This window comes from Leptosomus discolor, chromosome 1 (assembly GCF_034619465.1).
Source record: "Leptosomus discolor isolate bLepDis1 chromosome 1, bLepDis1.hap2, whole genome shotgun sequence".
Taxonomy (NCBI): Eukaryota; Metazoa; Chordata; class Aves; order Leptosomiformes; family Leptosomidae; genus Leptosomus; species Leptosomus discolor.
Genome location: NC_141391.1, coordinates 215,175,197 through 215,194,585, shown reverse-complemented (window position 1 = coordinate 215,194,585; position 19,389 = coordinate 215,175,197). Strand labels below are relative to the sequence as shown.

General features: G+C 43.8%; 1 long non-coding RNA gene across 1 annotated transcript; it reads left to right on the top strand.

Moving 5' to 3' along the window:
- Positions 1-4,999: 4,999 nt before the first annotated feature.
- On the top strand, positions 5,000-8,346 carry LOC147416397 (uncharacterized). The gene is made up of 3 exons (XR_015184146.1): positions 5,000-5,085; positions 7,383-7,466; positions 8,091-8,346. It is a non-coding gene; the product is annotated as an uncharacterized LOC147416397 (long non-coding RNA).
- The last annotated feature ends 11,043 nt before the right edge of the window (positions 8,347-19,389 follow it).

Sequence of the window (19,389 nt, the reverse complement as noted above, 5' to 3'; positions counted from 1 at the left end):
ACAGCTTTAAATGAATTTTCACGGTTTTGCAATCCATATTCCTGTGTCTGTCAGACTTCTGACTTCCTGCTTTGTGTGCATTATTTTCTAGGTCTGTACAGGGCAGTTTGCATATTTACTTCAATTATTTTAGCCTATCTTGTGACATCGTGCAGGATACACATCATCCTCATCTTAACTGGAAACCTAATATAGCTTTTACAGCCCTTGAAAGTAGGATGAGTGCTGTTTCAGTTTGATGCTTTAGAGACTATAGTAAACAGAGGACTGCTCCAGTCTGGAGATGCAAGTGAATCTATTCCTCACCAACCCCCTGACACAATTACTCCCTCGTAGCATGAGTTACTGTCATTTCTTTTGCAAAAAATGCAGATAAAGCAGGGGCTGTTAGGAGGGAAATCCGTAAGGAGTCTGTAAAGCGTGATGTAATGATTAGTAATAGAACTAACAAGCCATTGTAACAGTTCTGCTACAGTTTGTCTTCAATCACAGAATTACGGTACCTCAAATGTAATCGTAGTCGTTCCTTGTCTCCTTTCAGTGTTGTACTAAAGTCTGAATCAATGTTGTCTTCTCTCTGTGTTCTGATCCTTGTTAAGCACTTCCAAAATTCTTTTAATTATTCATATTTTTTTCCCCATACACGAACTTTAATCCAGAATATTACCCATTTTCCATGGAAGTACAGAAATAGCACAGAAAAAGTTTATTTTAAGCTTCGCATCAAAGAGATGTGTAGCTGTATCCCCTTGTACCTGCAACATACATTCTCTTTCAAAATATCCAGTACTGAGCTGGTTTTGAATTTTTTAAAGCGCATAGATGCCCAGTTTATGTCTCCATGCTGGATTTTTGCCCTGGGGTGTGGAACTCGCTGCCTGGGCCAGAATTAGGAAATGCTTCTTGCATCTGCTGTGAGAAAGTGTTGGATCGCAGAGCAGAGCTCAGTTTTCAGCAGAACGGGAAGGGGGCAGAATGAGACTGAAAAGGCCAGGGGAACGCTTCTGTTACTGAGATGGTAGGGGCGTGGATGTGACGTAATTCTCATTATTTCAGAATCAAAACCACCAACATCGAGACAGATACTTTAGAGGGACCATGATGCATTAGAGGGGGATCTGGGCATCGGTCATCCTGAGGGTGTGTGTACGTGGCAGCGAGCACAGGGAAGCTCAGGTTCGCTCTGAAAAAGCCCGTTTAGGTGACAGGAGCAGCACGACTGTTGCAGAGAGGTGTTCAGCCTCACGTGTTGGATCTGTACTGCTCCAATTCCCCAGGGCAGTGTGAAGCTGAAGGCTGAGAAGACATAAAAAGAGGCTCTTCTGCTTCCCGGGTGGGTGCTGCAGTGTCCAGACTCCAGTGAAGGTAGTGAGCACCAGTGCTGCTGTGCAGCCTTGTTCTGGAAAGAGCTCTAGCCTTGGCATGGATTTTGGTGGGTTTCAGGCTCTTTTCAGGGGACTCTACGTGGTGTTTAGGCCGCTTTTTGCCAAAACCAGCACAAGATTGCAGCAGAGTCAGGTGAGAAGCAGGCTCCAAGTGAGACACCTTCGATCGTGACCAGCAGGTGATACCAGGCTCCAATGTGGCGTGTGCTCGTGTCCAAGCAGCCACCGGGTAAAGAATTCTATCACTCTGGACTCCAGGCATCTAAAGTCTGCCAAAGTTCAGGCAGAACAAAGACGGGCCACGTGGCTGACGCCTGCAGCCTCCCAGTCTCGTGGCAAGGGGCACTGGTCGGGCAGCCATCTGCAGACACAGCAGTGTCTTACCGCTCGGTGCTGCGTCACCCATTGAGCAGAAAGACGGAGCTCCACGAAGCTCCAGCCCTGTGTGTTTTGCACTGATACAAGAAATTTTTTTTTTTTTGGCTTGTTACTGATGTTATTGATAGAAACCTAACTTAATTTTCCTGTTAATGAGGGCTTAATACTAGTCTATTAACGTTATCATGGCTCAGCTGATTTCCCTTTCTGGCTAAGCGTGTGTCCTTCGCCGTTTTCTCTCTGTGCCGAAAGGAAGCTGCTAAAAGATTCAGCGTGGCTGAGAGGCAGATCGTATCTAACAGGGTGCTGCTCCCATCCTAGCACTGGTGCGTGTGCAGTTCTGCACGTGCTGCCTGACGGCACCGTCCCACACGCGTTCAGAGCTCTTCTGCTGGATCCTGCCTTACCTTTGGGCTTCGGGGTGCAGCTGTACGTACATCCCGCCTTCCAGTGACGATCAGGTTTTACTTTTAAAGACTCCCCGCTTCTTTTTTTTTTCTTATTTTGTTGGGACCTTTACAGCTGGCATTACATAGCACATACTTACTTACCCACTCATCACTCTGACTGTTTTATCCTCTTAACCTTCACAGTTGCTGCAGTAGACAGTTGTGGGGATAATCTAGAGTGAATTTCCTTGGCCAGTATTAAAACCACAAAGAAATCCAAAGTAGTTCACCGTGAAAAAGGAATCTCTCGATGAAAACTATTTGCAAGGGACTGAAAGGGGGAGTACAAAATGAAAACCCAGTCCAGCTGCAGGGAAGTGGCTGGTGGGGACACCATCACAAACTGGCAGCTGTCGCATTCCTGCGTGTGTCATCTCAGATGTGTTTTAACCACAAAAGAGTTAATGCAGAACGGTCAGCCCGGCTGAGCAGGGGATGGACCTTGCTGGCAGATGCTTACTGCTATTTATGTTGTGCATTATGTCCATAAGTTTTGTATCTGCCTCTGTTAACGATTTTGTTTTCAGCCTTCAAGTTCCCCTTTTCTCATCGTGTCTAATACATCAAATTGAATTCGCAAAATGTTACAGAGCGACATTAGGATGTGCCTGTTAACACAGTAGAATAAATTAATTACAAACCGTGAACTAACTGAACTCATTTACTAATTGATGAATTAATTTAATCATGTCTGTTACAAACAGGAGAACTCGAATGCTGGCAGAATAGAGATGGCTCTCTTCTTCATTAAATCATTAGAGTTTCTCTGGTTTGCATTTGCCTTAGTCTAGTAATGGCCACATTTTTAGCAGTAGGAAGTTACACCAGTCATTTGCAATTTGGGGTTCTCCTCTGTGAATCTGTCCTACACCACTTCCAGGCTGACGTCTGCCTTTTGAATTCATTTGAAACTTTGAAGTTTCTCATTGCTGTTTCTAGGCTAAATATTATCACTAGTTCTTCATCCTTACCTTCTTTCACTGTTCAAGCATTCAACACCATCTATCATGCTGTCCAGCTCAAGATTCCATCCTAACTAGATGTCTGTAATTCTGGGGGTTTTTGGTGGTCTTTCTTAATCTTACTCTTAATGTACACAGTGACATTCTCTGCACCTTCTGCATCTTCTGTCTTGCAGATTTCCTCTGTGAACATATATTTGACTACTGTCTCTGTGCAGTCAGGTCCCAGATCTGCACCTCTGTGCCTCATTTAATTTCTCTTCCCAAGATGTTTGCCTGACTTGCAGACAGGTGAATTGATAGCAGTCAGCTGCAGCTTAGTGCAGTTTCAACAGAAAGGAGCTTTCTCCTATGCCAACCCTCCGTAAATGCCACAAAAATACGTTTGTATTTAAGTGTCTGTTGTAAAGCTGTACCTTCTTACAATGCTTCAAGTAGACAGGCCATCAGGCTGTTAATCTGCCTTTATATCAAGTTTTATTGTCTCATTATTCCTTATGCTTACTCTTTTTTTTTTTAATGTCTCTTCACTTTTCCTTGCCTCGGGCAGTAAACTAGAAGACGAACTCCTTTTATTCTGTTTCGTGTGAAGTTCCTAGATCAGTGTGTCTCGGTCCCTGACAAGGACTCTGCCCTGCTACAGTAGTTTTACAGTGCCTGCCTTGGAAATCACTGGGAAGGTGAATATCTGCGTAGCTTCAAAATTTACACAGGCTGAGTTTCTTAGGTCTCAAAGAAAATCAGACTAGAAACAGAACTTCAGCCTTCCTGGTTTTAATGCTCAAATTGTGAGATGCTGAACTTGTTCATAGCTTCAAAAGATGGACCCACTTACTTACGGGGAGGAGACTAATAAGATCACAAGTTGCAGCAAAATGGATATATGGATGTTAGGGGTTTTTTCTGATAGAGAAGGACCTGTTTTTCTGATGCAATGGAAGTTGTTCGGTAGCTCTAGTAGATTAAAGCAAAAGCTGCTCTGCAAAACAAAATTTTTTTCAAAACCCAGCAGCCACTTTTCCCCATCTCTTGCCTTGGCTGTGTTCAATATGTGAGCATTACGTTGTCATCCTCTGATTAGTTCTGTAATTTTCACGGTGTACGCCAGCATCGGCGTTTATTATTGAAGCACAGTGTCTGTTTTTATCCTGATGATGTGTTTTGTCATGTAACAGTAGTCAGATACATGAACTGAGTAGTAAAAGGGGTTCAGGAGTAAGGATCACTAAGTGTTCAAAGCTGTGTGTGGTTGGGCGGACGTAATCAATTCCAGAGCTGCCAGATGCTCGCTGGTTGATCCAGATGATCCTTGCTCAGCGTGCAGTGAAGATCCCTCTCATCTCCTGGCTCTTCCAGTCTCTAGCACAACTTACAGGCCATTGATCGGTCCTTAAAATCTTTAGATAAATCTCATCCCTCTCTCTTCAGAGCCAGAAGAAACAAGCTCTGTCGCTAGATGACATAGCCTGGCCTAACGGAAAAGATGCAGAAACGAAGGGGAATGGGTCACTGCCGGGTGGTTGTGTTTCTTCTGCCGGTCGAGGAGGTGGGCAGTTCCCGGAGGGGTCTGCACGGCTGGTGGCTCTGGGACGTGAACGCTGCCAGCAGCCCAGGGGAGCCGCTGCGGTGGCCTCCCCTGCGGTGGCGGCAAGTGTGTTCCCGTAACACTTTTTCATTCTGTAATAAAATGAGGTGATCCGAAATGGAGCCAAACTGGTAAAAATGTACCGTAGCCGCGTGACCTTTTTGTGCTTTTGTAAGGGGAAGCTAAAGTGGAAATGCAAACATGCATTTAAATAAACCATTTTATAAATTCCAGGTGCTGATCTCATGAGAGCGCCTTGCAATATGCCAAAGGAAGAACATGTTGTTTGAGGGAAAGCCTGTTTATAAATATGTGCAAACTGAAAGGTAAATAATTTCTGTTTCCAGTAAATTGACGGAGTGTGCTCTCTCTGCATCGGTTAGGCTTCCTGCTGTGAAGTCTGTCGTGTAAATCTGTCTGGCGTATATTGTTTGTCGCCGTGCAGCACCGGTATGTGGAAAGTCGGTACCTTTAAAAATTCGGTTTCTAATTCTTTGCTTCTTCAGCGTAACAAATAAGGGTTCAAAGGTGTTGTTTTTTATGCTCTGAAAATATTTCTGGCTTGAGTTTTGGGGTTTTTGCAGCGTCATACGTGATGGGAGGAGTAAAGAATATTTGTCTTCAGCTAAAAGATCATCTGCAGTCTGTTTGTCAGGTGTGGGAATTCATTTGGGATTTAGAACAGTCACACTTGGAGCGGTCCGATTGAATTTCCTATCCCTCTTAATTGCTATCCTTCTTTTTCTGTGTGACGATTTGAATTTCACTTCCTCTTCAGTAGTCGTGGAGCCTTTCAAAGTAATCAGAACTGGAGTTTGTATTATACCAGAAAAAAAAAATACAGAAAAATGAGTGTTTTCAAGTGTGTTTATTATTACTCTTAAACGATAGGTAAAAGCAGTTCTTTCCAGGTCACCTTTCATCCTCTAACAGCCAAACTAGCCCGGTCATTTGTGTAGCAACCTACTTGAATCCAGTGCTGAAGATAAGCAGAGGGGCAAAAAAGTGACAGGGGCCTGGTTTTAAGAGCTCACTTTGTAGAGACGTAAGTGGATGCGATACAATGCAGGGCACAAGAATATAAACAGTAGGTGTAGCTTTTGAGTGCTTCATGACGGGCATTTCTGTTCAGCGCTGGGATTAGCGCTTCTATTGAAACTTATATAACAGCCACGTTGCCAGGGTGGTTTCTAAAAATGATGCTTATCGCTCTTCAGATTCCAAAAGCTTTAAGTCAGAAGAAATATTTTAAGCTGAAGAAATTTTTTCTTTTTTGTCCTCCCCTAATGATCATTGGTTTTCTCCCAGATCCCAATGAGATACTTCTGCATATGGAATGAAAAAAAAAAGGTTTTATAATGTTTTGTAATGTAAAGACATGGACAAGGAGCAGTGAGTTTCTTCTACTTCTTTAACATACCTTCACTAACATACCTTCCAAAACAACAGGGAATTTACATTACAGTTGTCCTGTACAATTTCTAAAATGCAGCATCTGCCCCTTTTATCCAGGGAATCGTGATCCCCTTGAGGGGAAAAAACTGAAACTGTATTGCTGCCTCTTGCCCCAAAGGTTGCTGTTTGACAGGAGAGCAGTCAGCTGCTATGGTGATGGGCACAGGGTGGGAACATGGACAGAAATAGAGGCGAGGCTGAAGCCAGACCTTTCCTACTTCCTTATGGTTTCAGTAGCCCTTTCTGAATTTGGTGATGTCCGATTTCAAGGAGTTAGCAGGTTATTTCACTGTTTTCTGCCTCAAATTCTCACAAATAATGCAAAGTAATACTCAGGCAAAAAGGAGGGTGAGATACTCCAATTGATAATGTTTGTACAGGACTGTGTATCATTCCCTGCAGCGCAGCTTGTGCCTGTTGTGCTTGAATTTGGATGCAGAGAAATCTCCCTCCTCCCATACAAATTGAAGTCAGTTTTTGGTAATGCATAATTCATATACTGAAGCCTTTGTCACAAAAACGTCTTACTGTTTTTCCCCTAGCTTGATAAGCCGGCTTTTGTATTTTTAGGATTTCTGTTTGCTAATAATCCCCAAAATCAGCCTGAAGAGGTTTCAAAACAGAGTTCAGGGTAAATCTGAGACGACTTATACGTCAAGGATATCGCTCTACGCAGTAGGTGATTCTCTGGCACCTGCTATTTACAGATCCTTCCTCCACAAAATGCTGTTTCCCTGTGGCGTGGGGAGGACCCACTGCTGCCGTGGAGCTGGTGCCTAGGTGGACTGCACTTCAGGGTAGTCTACCAGGAGGTTTGTAGACGAATGTGGATGTGTCTTACAAGGATGTGTGTCTACACACGTATGAAACGGAGACAGCAGTTTCTTCCGATGAATTTTGAAGCTCTAATCGAAAATGACGCCTTCCATAGGGAACACGATACCTGTGTTCTAGTGGTGGGGTTGGTGGTAAACCTCGATTGCCTGTTTTGACTGTAAATGCACTCAGATCAGCTCAGATTGTGAGGAGCTGTAACTTGGCTAAAAGCCTGTATAAGAGGCTGGAGGAAGAGAAGAATGATTATGAAGTCGCCTTCTAATTTATCTCTTTGAAGAACAACACAAAGAGGGGACTAATTCAAATAGCTTCCGGTATCTTTTTCTTCCAGATTCTGTGGATAAACCTGGCAATAATGAATTCTTCCAGAAATACACGGAGAAAGTTGTGCATGGTGGAGGCTGTTTTTTCTGAGGTATAGCACATCTGTGTCCCTCCTTGGTATCAGCTGGTATGGTAAATACCTTGTAGCCATCAGACCTTTCCTGTTTGAAGCTTTTAGAAGGTTCTGAAATTAAAAAGATAAAAGTATTGCGCATACATAACAGATAAATTGGATGTTTCATTAGTGGGAAATTCCGGTCTTTATTTGAGAGCTGTTTGCTTGTTCCAGAGGAATGTCCCCAAGATCACTTACTGGGTAGCTCTTTTCAGTACAGCTAAACAAAGCACAGGAAGGAAAGTGAGATATGTGAAGTACTGTCATTAGCGTAGGAAATTTTGACAGTAATGGTTTGTCATGTCATTAATTTCCTCCCAAATGACCTAAATGCTTTTTCTTCTTAGCTGTTTATGTCAAGCCACCACAGACCTTCTGCATATTAAATTCCAGCTGTGAAGGCTGTGATTGTTTCTTGCACACGGCCTATTTTGAGATAACAGAATTGTTCGGCGAAAAAAATTTAAATGGAAATTCAGGCGGCAGGCTTATGGGGAAAGTTGGACCTTTTATAAAAATCCAGTAAAACTTGAGTTAAGAATCTCAAAGTTTGGTGTATTGATTTTCTTGTGAAAGTTCAAGAACTGTGCTTTGTTGCAGGCTGAAACTCATCTCAACTCCTCATGACCAGCTGAGCAAGGGAGATGGGATTTGATGCTATCCAAGGTGTAATTCCCCAGTTCATGTCTTTTGCTGGAGCCAGCTTAATAAGTTTCTGCCTACCCCCAGCCATTCATTTCCAGCTCAGCAGCTATGCAGTGCCGTCTCTTTCCTGACTGTTAGGAAAACAAGATGACTGAAAATACTTGAGTCAAGAAAATAAACACTTTTTTTTTGGTTGTTTTTTTCCTTTGAATTAGAATCATTTGAATGAACTTGTTTATAGCGTGGCCCCTGAGCAGTTGTATCGGTACAACTGAAGGTGACATGACCTGCAGCAGTGAGCGCTGGAGGGTGTCCCGCTGTGAAGTGATCTTGCTGTTAACAAAAATCTGTTTCGGGACCGTGTCCTGGATAAAGGGGTTTCACTAGCCACGGTGTTACTTACTGAACTGCTGCTTTGCATTTTGTGTTATTTTATTAAGAAAGATTAACATCATCTTGCTTGGACAGTTTTTTTTTTTTCTTTCTTGAGGAGATAAACCATCTCTGTGAGAAGTCAGTCAGCTTTGTGGACAGCCATGAATGTCAATAAAGTCTTGGCAAACACAGTAGGTATTTATTCAGCCTTGCAAATTAAAAACATTTTTTCCTGCTTGTTTAGTGAACGGAACAAAAAAAGACAAATTACATAGCAGATGAGCTCTCTTGATAGTTGGAATTCATTAAGCTGGTAGTGAAAACGCTGGGGGATTGTTGGTGCAGAAAAAGAAAAGATGAAGCAGCTTTTCCCCGATAGCTGCGGTTTAACTTCGAGTTGAAAATGACCAGGAAAAAAAATCACTTAAAGACATCTGTAACTGACTTTACAGTCTCAATTTCTGTCTTGGTAGGCAGTTCTTCCTCGCTGCAGTTAGTATTAATTGGTTTTTCAGCTGACAAGACAATTTTTCAATGGTTCCTCGATCTTCATCATGCCATGGGGTGTCTGCGGCAGCTCATAAATGAGATACGTGGCCAAGCGTTAAGTAGGAAGTCCGCCCAGTCACTTCCCATGCCATAGCTGTTCCGTGAACAGAGGCTTTCTGCAGAGTTGTCAATCTGTCATCTTTCCTTGGCTCCGCATTTTATTAAGAAAAAGGAATTTTAGAAGTTACAATAAGTTGAGCAGTTTGTCAGACATAACGTACTCACAGGCTATTGTCTGCAAATTACAGGCTGACTGGGTCTTTCAGCCTGTCATAGATGGATCGTAAAGCTGTCATAAGGAGAGCTCTAACGAAATCCATTTACACAGCTCCTGCTGTGGCAGAGCATGGAAAGGACGCAGTAAGACTTGACTTTTTACAAGTTTCCCGTACAGGATCGTTAGTCCAGTTGAAAGTCTTTTCCAAGTTGCTCCCAGTAGATGATCTCTTGGATTATCCATGATTAATGGGATGAAGTGCCCACACTTGTCATTTGCAGTCAAAGATGGGATCACAGTTCACGTATTATTCTGAGTGCTTAACTGGAGGAATTCATCAGTGGAAGAGAGAGGGTTGGTTATCTGATAGGTGTTTGAGTGCGGCTGAACCACCTCTAAATCACTAGAATTATTCAGCAGCAAAACGAAGCCATTGCAAACTCCTAGTTTCTCAGTGGTTTAATCGCAGACAAAACTGGTGTAAGTAATCCCAGCAATGTCAAATGAAAACATGTGAATTGTGAAGTATTTCAGATCAGGGCTTAAGTCACTGACGTATCGTTCCCATAATTTTCTCTGGAAGATTACGCAACAGTGTTAGTTTGTAACTGCAGAAACAAAAATGTAATCAGAAACTCTTCCATCTAAAATTTTTATCCAAGTCTATGAGTTCTAGCTTTGTCTTCCTGTTTCCCAAGCTCTTGCTTTTCTGCTAAGTAGGTATGTAAATGTAGAGACATTATCTCCTCTGTTCCTCTCCTTCCTTTCCAGTTAAAGAAGAAAATTTCTCTCAGCTTTTCTCGTCATGAAATCTAGGAAGGATGGAACAGTTCAAGATCTGAAAATGTTTTGAAACTTAGAGGACCTAATTAGAAGGAGACGTCTTGGAGAAGTACAATAGCTCTCTATCTGCAGTTCATTTGTTTTTCCAATTTAGAAATGACAGTTTACAGCCCTCATGCGAGAGTGTTTCTCATTATCTGTGTTCTAGAAACATGCAGAGCTGCTACAAGTTTTGAAAGATGCTTTTCTTCAAAAGTGCAAATGATACGAAATGGAAGAATTTGCTCTCTGGATAGTCAGATGGAGATGCTGTGGTCTACACCCATTGTAGGGCTACTGGTAAAGGCAGAGCCATGCAACTGGACCCCAGCTTCAAATCCCACGTACGTCACAAATACAGCTGTACAGAAAAAGGTGGTATAGCACGATTTAACCTTGCCTTGTCCAGGGAAGGTGATGGTTGTGAAGTGTCATTGCTTTCCTTATTTCACAGATGGATCATAGGTTTCTTGGACTTTTCTCCTGAAGATTTCTTGGAGAGGAAGTGTGTTAGCTGTGCTGTTGACAGATACCCTCGTGGGAACTGTCCACGCTAATTTGAGATTTCTCTGTCTTCAGCCATCTAAAGTTAGGTTTCTAGTCTAAGCTAGTTGTTTTTGTTGTCATTGTGGTAAATGGAGAGATGCATTTCTGGAGGTGTTGAAACCTTAGAAACAGATGTAATTTGTTAGGTCGTTTACATGGTTTCCTGTCCCCTGAAGAGAAGGAGTTTGAGAATATTTGGCTGTCCTCAGGAGTGCACAGACGGGTTCATCTTGGATAATGATTGTAACCAACCAAGATCAGCTTTCACAGGACTTCCAGAAGCAGGTACAGTGACACTGGGTGTATTGAACTGCAAGAGGGAAAAAGTAAGATGCTTCACTTCTCTTGAACACACTACAGCAGAGCAGAGTCTGAGGCTTTTGCATGGCTCGAGGGAACGGTTCCGTCCTGCCCACACTGTAAAGCTGCTTTATTTTAACCATGGTAAAGCATTAGCGTTTCTTGTGCCCACATGGAAGATTCCCAGGCAGCTGTGTGCTCGGGGCAGAGCCTGGGGAGATGGGCACGAGCACAGCTCAGCCCTGCTGCGCCTGCTTCCTGACTGCTCTGCTCCACATACACACACGCATACACACACACACACTCTCTTTCTGGGCAGAAAAGCTGCGTAATAAATCCAGTGTTGATGTGGCCTGGCATAGTTATAGCTCTTCCAGTAACTGAAGCAACTGCCCAGCCTACTCTGTTGGGTTGTTTTCCTTAAAACAAGGCTGGTTTCCACCCGCACGGGGCACGCTGCGTCCTTGTGCCTCCCCTCAGCCCTGCCCTCGAAACGCACTGCGCCTCTTGGGCCGGTGCTGCTGCTTCTGGTAGCGTGTTCCTTGCTGAGAGGCTGTGATGTACCTATCGATACGTTCCCAGAACATATCGCCACGAGCGTGGCTGAGCCGCGTAGTCTGTGCAAACATTCGAACTCGCTTGACATTACTCTGCAGATGTGATTCCGATATGTTTGTTCTACCAGCTGAGATGAGAAGTTGCAGACAGGTTATAAAGAAATACATCTGTTTGAAGGGAGTAAATTCTCTAGAACACACTTCAGTAGCAGACTTCCAGGAAAAATCCCTGTGTCAGACTTCTTAGAAGTAGGGCTGGGAGCAGGTGGTAGGTGCCAGATCTGAATAGTCCGTAATTAATGCAATCCTTAACGTCAGAGTTGGGAACACACTTTTTCTCTAATGTGGCAAATACCACCTCAGCGAGAGCTGGCAGACAGGTGGGCTGGTTTTCAGACTATCCGCGTGACCTTTTGAATGAATATTCAGCGTTTAGGCATTAATGTGGAGCTTCTGTCGCACGCTGGTGCTTCTGCTGCTGCTGTTGGAAATAAAAAATGCTGACTTCTTGCAGAAGACCTTTTGCACGTTGTCTTGCTGTCACTAGAGGGAGTTTGCAGCAGTGCTTCCCTTACTGATTGGTGTGGTGGTAGTTGTGCTGTGGGCAAACCTCAGCAGACACAATGTGTTAATAGAAGACGGCAACGAAAGTAGGACGAGGGTCCTTCTTTCCTAGTTAAACCCTTGTGCGTATTGTCCAAGCTCGACTAACAAACTTCTTCAGAGTGGCACTGCTGTGAGCAATTATCTTTCTGTTGGTAGCACTGTAATAAAAAAGACATGAACATTTGGTGACTCAAGCCAAAATCAAGGTTAAGAATAAGAAAAAAAAGTGTCAGCTATTTAACAGGAAAAATAAAGTTGTTAAACTAACATGGATAGGTATTCTTCTGTGGCATTTCCAATTTATCGTTACAGGAATATCATCCCAGCTAGAAACAAGCTCCCTCAGGAAGCTGGTTTCATATGGTGGTTTAGATTTAACTATTCATTGTCTAGCACCATTTGAAATCAGTGTTCTTGGAGGAAGAATGCCTGCCTTCATCAGTGAAACAGATTCTTGGAAACTTCGGTGAAGAAGAGAAGGTCCAGATCTTCCTTGTGTGCTTCTGCTGTTACAGTTAGCTTCACCACCAGATGAAGTCCTTCAGTGGGCTGGGACTGCAGGGTCTACGGCCCAGATGACCCTTGGGAGAGCGGTGCAATGTGTGATTTCAAAGGCAGAAATTCTGCTGTAACACTGCTGGGCAACAGCATGTTTATAGTATTTGTAGGTGGTGAACCAGAACTTCGGAAACAGAGAAGGGCTTACGAGACATAAACAATGCGAAAAAGTGTAATACAGAATTGCAACATCATGCAGAAGATGTTGATATTAAGGCACCAACTAGGAAATCTAGTCCAAACAAGGAGTTTGTACAACATGGTGAGGAACAAGGAAAGGAACCTCATTTGCTCCACTTTCTTCTCAACTCAAAGCCTGTTTCAGCCTTCTGTAGATACCTTTTTTTTTTTTTTTAAGTTCCTCACTGCACTTGTAAATACCTTGTACGTGTATCGTACAAGACACACAGTAGAATTTAAAGCAGATAATTTTGAATTTAAGCACTGGAAGTTCTAGACGCTGTTTGCATCCCTGCTGTGTGTTTGCTTTTTTTTTATTGTGGGTGTTTGGCAGATCTGAATGTGCTTGTTGATTTTTCTTTGTGTGACTTGACTTCCCCAGTGCTCGAGTTGCAAGCTGATAGCCTGATATGCTAGGTGGTGTTAATGGAATCGGCCAGCATCAGCATCTGTAAGAATTGGACCACGCGTGATAGGTCACGTTGGCCAAGGCTGCTGAAATTTGGAGAACTTGGAAGTGTCTTGAGATTGGCTTTACCATATTAAAAGATGTGTGTAGCTAATGGCTGAGTTTGAGAGTTTTCACCTTCTAAATGATTGTTTTCTCACAGGCATTTTAATAGTATTTATAACATTTTTTTCTTTTTTAGTGAACAGTGCCACAGAGGTAATTAATTAACATTTATCAAGTATTTGGAGATCCTCCAATGTAGATTACTGTCCAGCACGTACCTCTTCATCCTTGCAGATCTCAGTAACCCCTTTAGAGGATGACTGATTTCTTTTGGTGTTCAGAGTCAATAATATTTTCTAGCACCATTTGAAATCGGTTATAGTGATTGGGGAATTGCTCCTTGTGAATTTTATACGAGAGGCTCCAAAGAGAATCTTTAATGGTATTATCTAGGACTGAAAACAGGAAAGTGTGTTACCTTAGTGAACAGAGTTGCTGAATGCAGAAGTATTACACACTTAAACTCTAGAGCTGTTAGGTGCTTTTATAGAGTAGAGATTTTTCCTAGGAGAAAATACGATCTCTAGTAGAGTGTGTGAAGTATGTAATGCGAGGTCGTGATTTAGGTTGTCTGTGTGTAAAGATGATATTTGGAATGGCTCAGAAAGCCATACGGTACCGAGAGTGGAAATAGAGGGAGATGGTTTTCCCAATGAGCATAACCAGTATGAACTTAAAACGAAAAAAAAAAATAGCCCTATCCATGAGGAAATAAAAAGTCACCAGCAGGAAGCCTTCCAGTCTCCAATTACTGTGCTCCGGACATGCTGAAAGCGAGATCTTGTGGAAGATTTCATCGCCAGCCTGAGAGCTTCTTGCGTTCTCTCTTACACTGTTAACCGTGTAAGCCACAAAACTGAGTCATCTTCCCAAGGACGTTATGATCTCTAAGAAGTTTCCTCTGAAAATTCAGCTCTTCGGAGAAACACAACCGGCCAGAGGTGGAGAGTCAAAATGCGGGTTCTGTCCCCAGTTGCAGCGGGATCGCATTATCTGTGAAGATAGCTTCTGAAAACCATTCTGCAACCAGTTTGTTGTACTACACCCAGCTTTTTGGGACCTAATACACAGTCCAACCTACAGCAGTACATCCCCGTAGCAGGGAATATTTTCCTAGATATACTGGTGAAAACAGCAGTATACTGCCTTTTCCCCACTGTTCTGTGTGGGGAAACCAAAGAATAGATACGGACTGTAAACAACTGGAGCAGTTTCTGAGTATTCAGAGGCATTTCTGAGGTTATGGCTGGTTGTTGGTGGCAAGTTTATCTTTCTCTTCCTCCGTCCTCTGCCTTTTCATCAGTATATGCTCCCATTAGTTTTGTTTCTTTTTGTGTAATTATGAAGGGATCAAATAGTCACAAACCAAAAGAGACTTCATATGAAAAGTACATGGCTTCTTTCTAGTCTCTCGCTTCCATCCCTTTGTGAAATCCACCCTCATGGTTTGTCTGTCTTTTTTACATTAAACTCTCAGAAATGGGTAGTACTGCGTTTAGTACAAAAGATTCTAGGTTAGCCCTTAAATTAATACAAAAATGATCAAAACGTTGAAAATGCCGAACAGCTAGCAGCACAGGGTTTTTTGCAATATGATGCAGAGAGCTGTCACCTGCCCACATACGTATTTTAGGGGGTTTGACAGATGTTGTTGTCGTGGTTAAAAGCTGTACAGAATGAAGTCTTGCGCTCTGGAAATGTGGCTTACGAGTAATCGGTGTGTTTTAAGCACATCCAGTGCTTAAGTAGCTCCCATACAGACCGTTGCTTAAATGTTTTCTTGTGCAAAGTCCTTGAATGAGCAGATTGATCTGTTTGGAGTTTAGCTGCTTGTGCCGTGTTTGTCAAGGTAGGATCTAAGCGCCTGGATTTCTTCAACTTGAAGGGAACTTGTTAGCACAAAACCTAATCTTAAAGTAAAAATCGATTACAGAGCAGTACAAAGCTATCCGACAAAAACAACCGAAGGAGAGTATTAAAGTTTTAATTACTTCTATTGAAAGGTGAAAGGTTTCTAAGCTGTAGTAATTTTCTCTGTGCCATACAGCGAGAAAAAAAATGGAGCTGCCCAGTGCTTGGATCTCGCAAAATGCTTTTCAGACACGAGTACTGTTGCTGGTGCGCCCCTGTGCTTACAGGATTGTGTCCTGTTCCACGTTGGATCTTTCAGGCAGCAACAGGGAAAGAGAGGATGAAAGAAGGTGGGGAAGAAGGAAGAAAAATGAAACCAAACATTTCAGTGTATGATGCATATATGTATGAGGAAGAGAGGAGCAGGTGTAACGGGCTGCTTTTTTATTTTCTATCCTATTTGCTCATGGCTCTTGGCCTTCTTAAAAAGTGAAGGTACTAGAAGATAATCTTCCCTGTGACGGCCAGATTTGGATGCAAAACGGTGCTTATGAAAATTGCACCAGTCTCAAAACACCGATCGGGTACCGCAGTATATAACTTAACCCATTTGTTTGCGAGTCTGCTCCATCCTACTATCTGATACCCTGCAGCAATTGCAAAAAGTAATGTGCAAGGAGATTGCTTCGTGGTCAGCAAAGTTTGTCTAGTTGCTGGTTTTCGGGGATGATGTTAAAATGAGGTAAACACTTGGACTAAGCCAAAAACAGCGCTGGAAGTCAATCACTGCTCTTCCCCCGAACTCTCAATTCTGGAGTAACATAAAAGGTGCTTGAATGGTGGACTGAGAGGGGGAAAAGGATGATGTACATTGGGAAATTTTTTAATACAAAATATTTCGGAAATGTCTTGCAATGTACCGTCTTTCTATTAATGAGACATTAAACCAATTCATTTTACTACGCTGATCCTAAATTTCGGTTGTCGTATTAATTGGAAACTTGCGTGATCTTGCATCGTAATCTTGAAATGTCTGGCTTCTACGTAAAGGAGTTCTGTGAAATCCGTCATATATTGGGAATCTGGGGGGCATATACCCTGATCATGATGCATAGGAGCTTGGGGTGATGGTGGAGAACTGCTTTGTTTTTGTGGCAAATAAATTGAGGGCCAGAACTTTAATTTGCAGCAGCTTAATCCTCAGGTTAATTGATGAAACATGTAGGCGTAAAATGCTTATAAAAGAATGGAACAAGAAGTAAGACAAAACAGTGACATTCTACAAGGTGCTACCTGATATTTTCAAAAGAGTTTTAGGCTTTGTAGCCGAAAATAACCTCCTTGTGAGGGAGCTGTCGTGTCCTCAGTGCGCGTTTCCAGTGCCGTAATGGACAGCAGAGGTACAAGTAGAGTAAACGCGGGTAGCGTGGCTTTTACTGCAGGCTGGCTGAGTCCAGCTGGGACCTTTGCTAAGTATGAAACAGCAGAGGCTTATGTTGGCAGAAGTTTGCTGTGCTGTAAAACAGACTATTAAACCTCACAGCAATTTAAAGATGCCAGGAGAACAAATTCTTACTTGTTTGGGTAATCGTAACAAAAATAGTGGTGTAATTTCTGTGTATCTTCTCTGGTAGATCAGATCCAAGGAGGACAGGGAAGCAAACTTCAGCGAAGCCACCTTAGTAAGCTGCCTACGTACACGAGAGGTTTTCACTTCTCACGTGTCATTCAAGACAGTTGTGCTCTGCAGGAGCTGGTTTCTGACAATGGTTCGTCAAAACTGTTCTGCAGCAGTGCCCATCGGGTGCTGCAGGTGCATCTTCCCTTGAAAGGTCCAGAGCTTTTGGGTTGCAGGCATAAAAGCTGGACCAGCAATGTGCTCCCACCTCTGCCATTGAGCAGGCACGAGGATGTTCATACCAGTCAGGGTAGTGGTTACCACACCTCTGCTCAGCTCCTTGAAACTGGAGGCTAGAAATTTTTTCTCCATGTCTTTTTCACCCTTCTCTTGCTTTCCTACGACAGTCCGTGGTGAGACGTGTGGCTGCTGCTCTGCTACCCGGACTGCTGGGTGTCCGAGTTGTGTTCTGCACAGCATCTGTGCTGCCTTGTCAGCATCATGGTCTTATCTCTTCCCAGGGCTTCTTCTCTGAAGACCCTGCTATGGCAGCAGGTGACTTGGCTTCAGTCCTGGGGGGATCATTAAAACCAGGTTCTCCTTGGTGTCAAAGAACAGGGTTTTTTAGTGGCCACTTGCCATAAAAAGGAGAGGTGAGCCTTGGAATCACACAGATTTGAGTTCAGTATTTCAGTGCTAGCAGTGTTCACGGCATTGCTGCAGAGCAAGGGGCTTTTGGGGCTCTGCTTTCCAAAGCCTTGAGCGTGCCAAGTCCTACACATGTCTGGCTGTATGCCAGGCTGTAAAGCTTGACCCTGGCACTCCCATGGAGCAGCACAGCCTGGGATGAAGTGGTTGGGAACGGGTGTCCCAAGGTCTGGAGGAGACAGATATGGTACAGTTTTCTGAGCAGTGCGTGGCAGTGCAGAGCATGGACATCACCAAGGATTGGAAGGCATTTCTTTTGAGTTCCTCCTTTCTTCAAGTATCCTTACTTTCTGTGCTACCGTAATATTGCTGCATGTGGGGGCATTAATATAAAACGCAGCAGGATTTATTTCTAATCTTACTTGGAATATCAATATATCAATAATCTTCCTTGGAAGATACCCAAACGCCACCGTGCGGGGTAAAATACTAGAACAGATGGGCAGTTGTAAAAGCCGTAAGCGCAGGTGAGTTAGCCAATCTTTGAATAGCCTCCAGAGGACCACAAAATGATTTTCATTGTTAGGTTTTGCTATTACTTAATCTTTCACAGAACCACAGAACAGTAGGTGTTGGAAGGGACCTTTGGCAGTCATCTAGTCCAACTCCCTGCTAAAGCAGGATCACCTACTGCAGGTCACATGGGACTGCATCCAGGTGGGTTTTGAATATCTTCAGGGAAGGAGACTCCACACCCTCCCTGGGCAGCCTGTTCCAGGGCTCTGTCACCCTTAATGTAAAGAAGTTTTTCCTCATGTTGAGGCAGAACTTCCTGTGCTCCAGTTTGTGCCCGTCGCCCCTTGTCCTGTCACTGGGCACCACTGAGAAGAGCCTGGCCCCATCCTCTTGACACCCGCCCTTAGATATTTATAAGCATTGATAAGGTCCCCTCTCAGCCTTCTCCATGCTAAAGAGCCCCAAGTCTCAGCCTTTGCTCATAAGAGAGCTTGAGTCCTCTCATCTTCCTAGCCCTCTGCTGGACTCTTCCCAGTAGCTCCTTGTCCTTGAGTTGGAGGGCCCAGAACTGGACACAGCACTCCAGATGTGGCCTCACCGGGGCAGAGTAGAGGGGGAGGAAACCCTCCCTCGACCTGCTGGCCACACTCAAGATTCTTAATGCACCCCAGGATGCTGTTGGCCTTCTTGGCCACAAGGGCACATGGCTGGCTCACGGTCAACTTACCATCCACCACAACTCCCAGGTTCTTCTCTGCAGAGCTGCTCTCCAGCAGGTCGACCCCCAGCCTGTACTGGTGCATGGGGTTATTCCTCCCCAGGTGCAGGACCCGACACTAGCCCTTGTTAAACCTCATCAGGTTCCTCCCCACCCAGCTCTCCACCCTATCTGGATCTCACCGAACGCCAGCACAGCCTTCTGGTGCATCAGCCACTCCTCCCAGTTGTGTGTCATCAGCAAACGTGCTGAGGGTGCACTCTGTCCCTTCATCCAGGTCACTGATGAATATATTGAACGAGACCGGACCCAGTACTGACCCCTGGGGAACACCGCTCATCACAGGCCTCCAACTAGACTCAGCACCACTCATCACAACCCTCTCAGCTCTGTCCTTCAGCCAGTTGTCAACCCACCTCACTGTCCCCTCATCTATCCCACACTTCATAAGCTTCCCTATGAGGATGTGACAGGAGAGTGTCAAAAGCCTTGCTGAACTAAAGTAGACAACATCCACGGCTCTTCAGTCTTGCCTGTCCTTACCATGGAACAAATTGGGAGAAGAATGGCTTGATAGTCTCCCAAATAGTTTTTCATTACTAGAAATGCTTTGGGCTGATGGGATTACCTGCTGCAAGGTGCCAAAACTCTTACAGATCAGAAAGTGCTCAGAATCGCA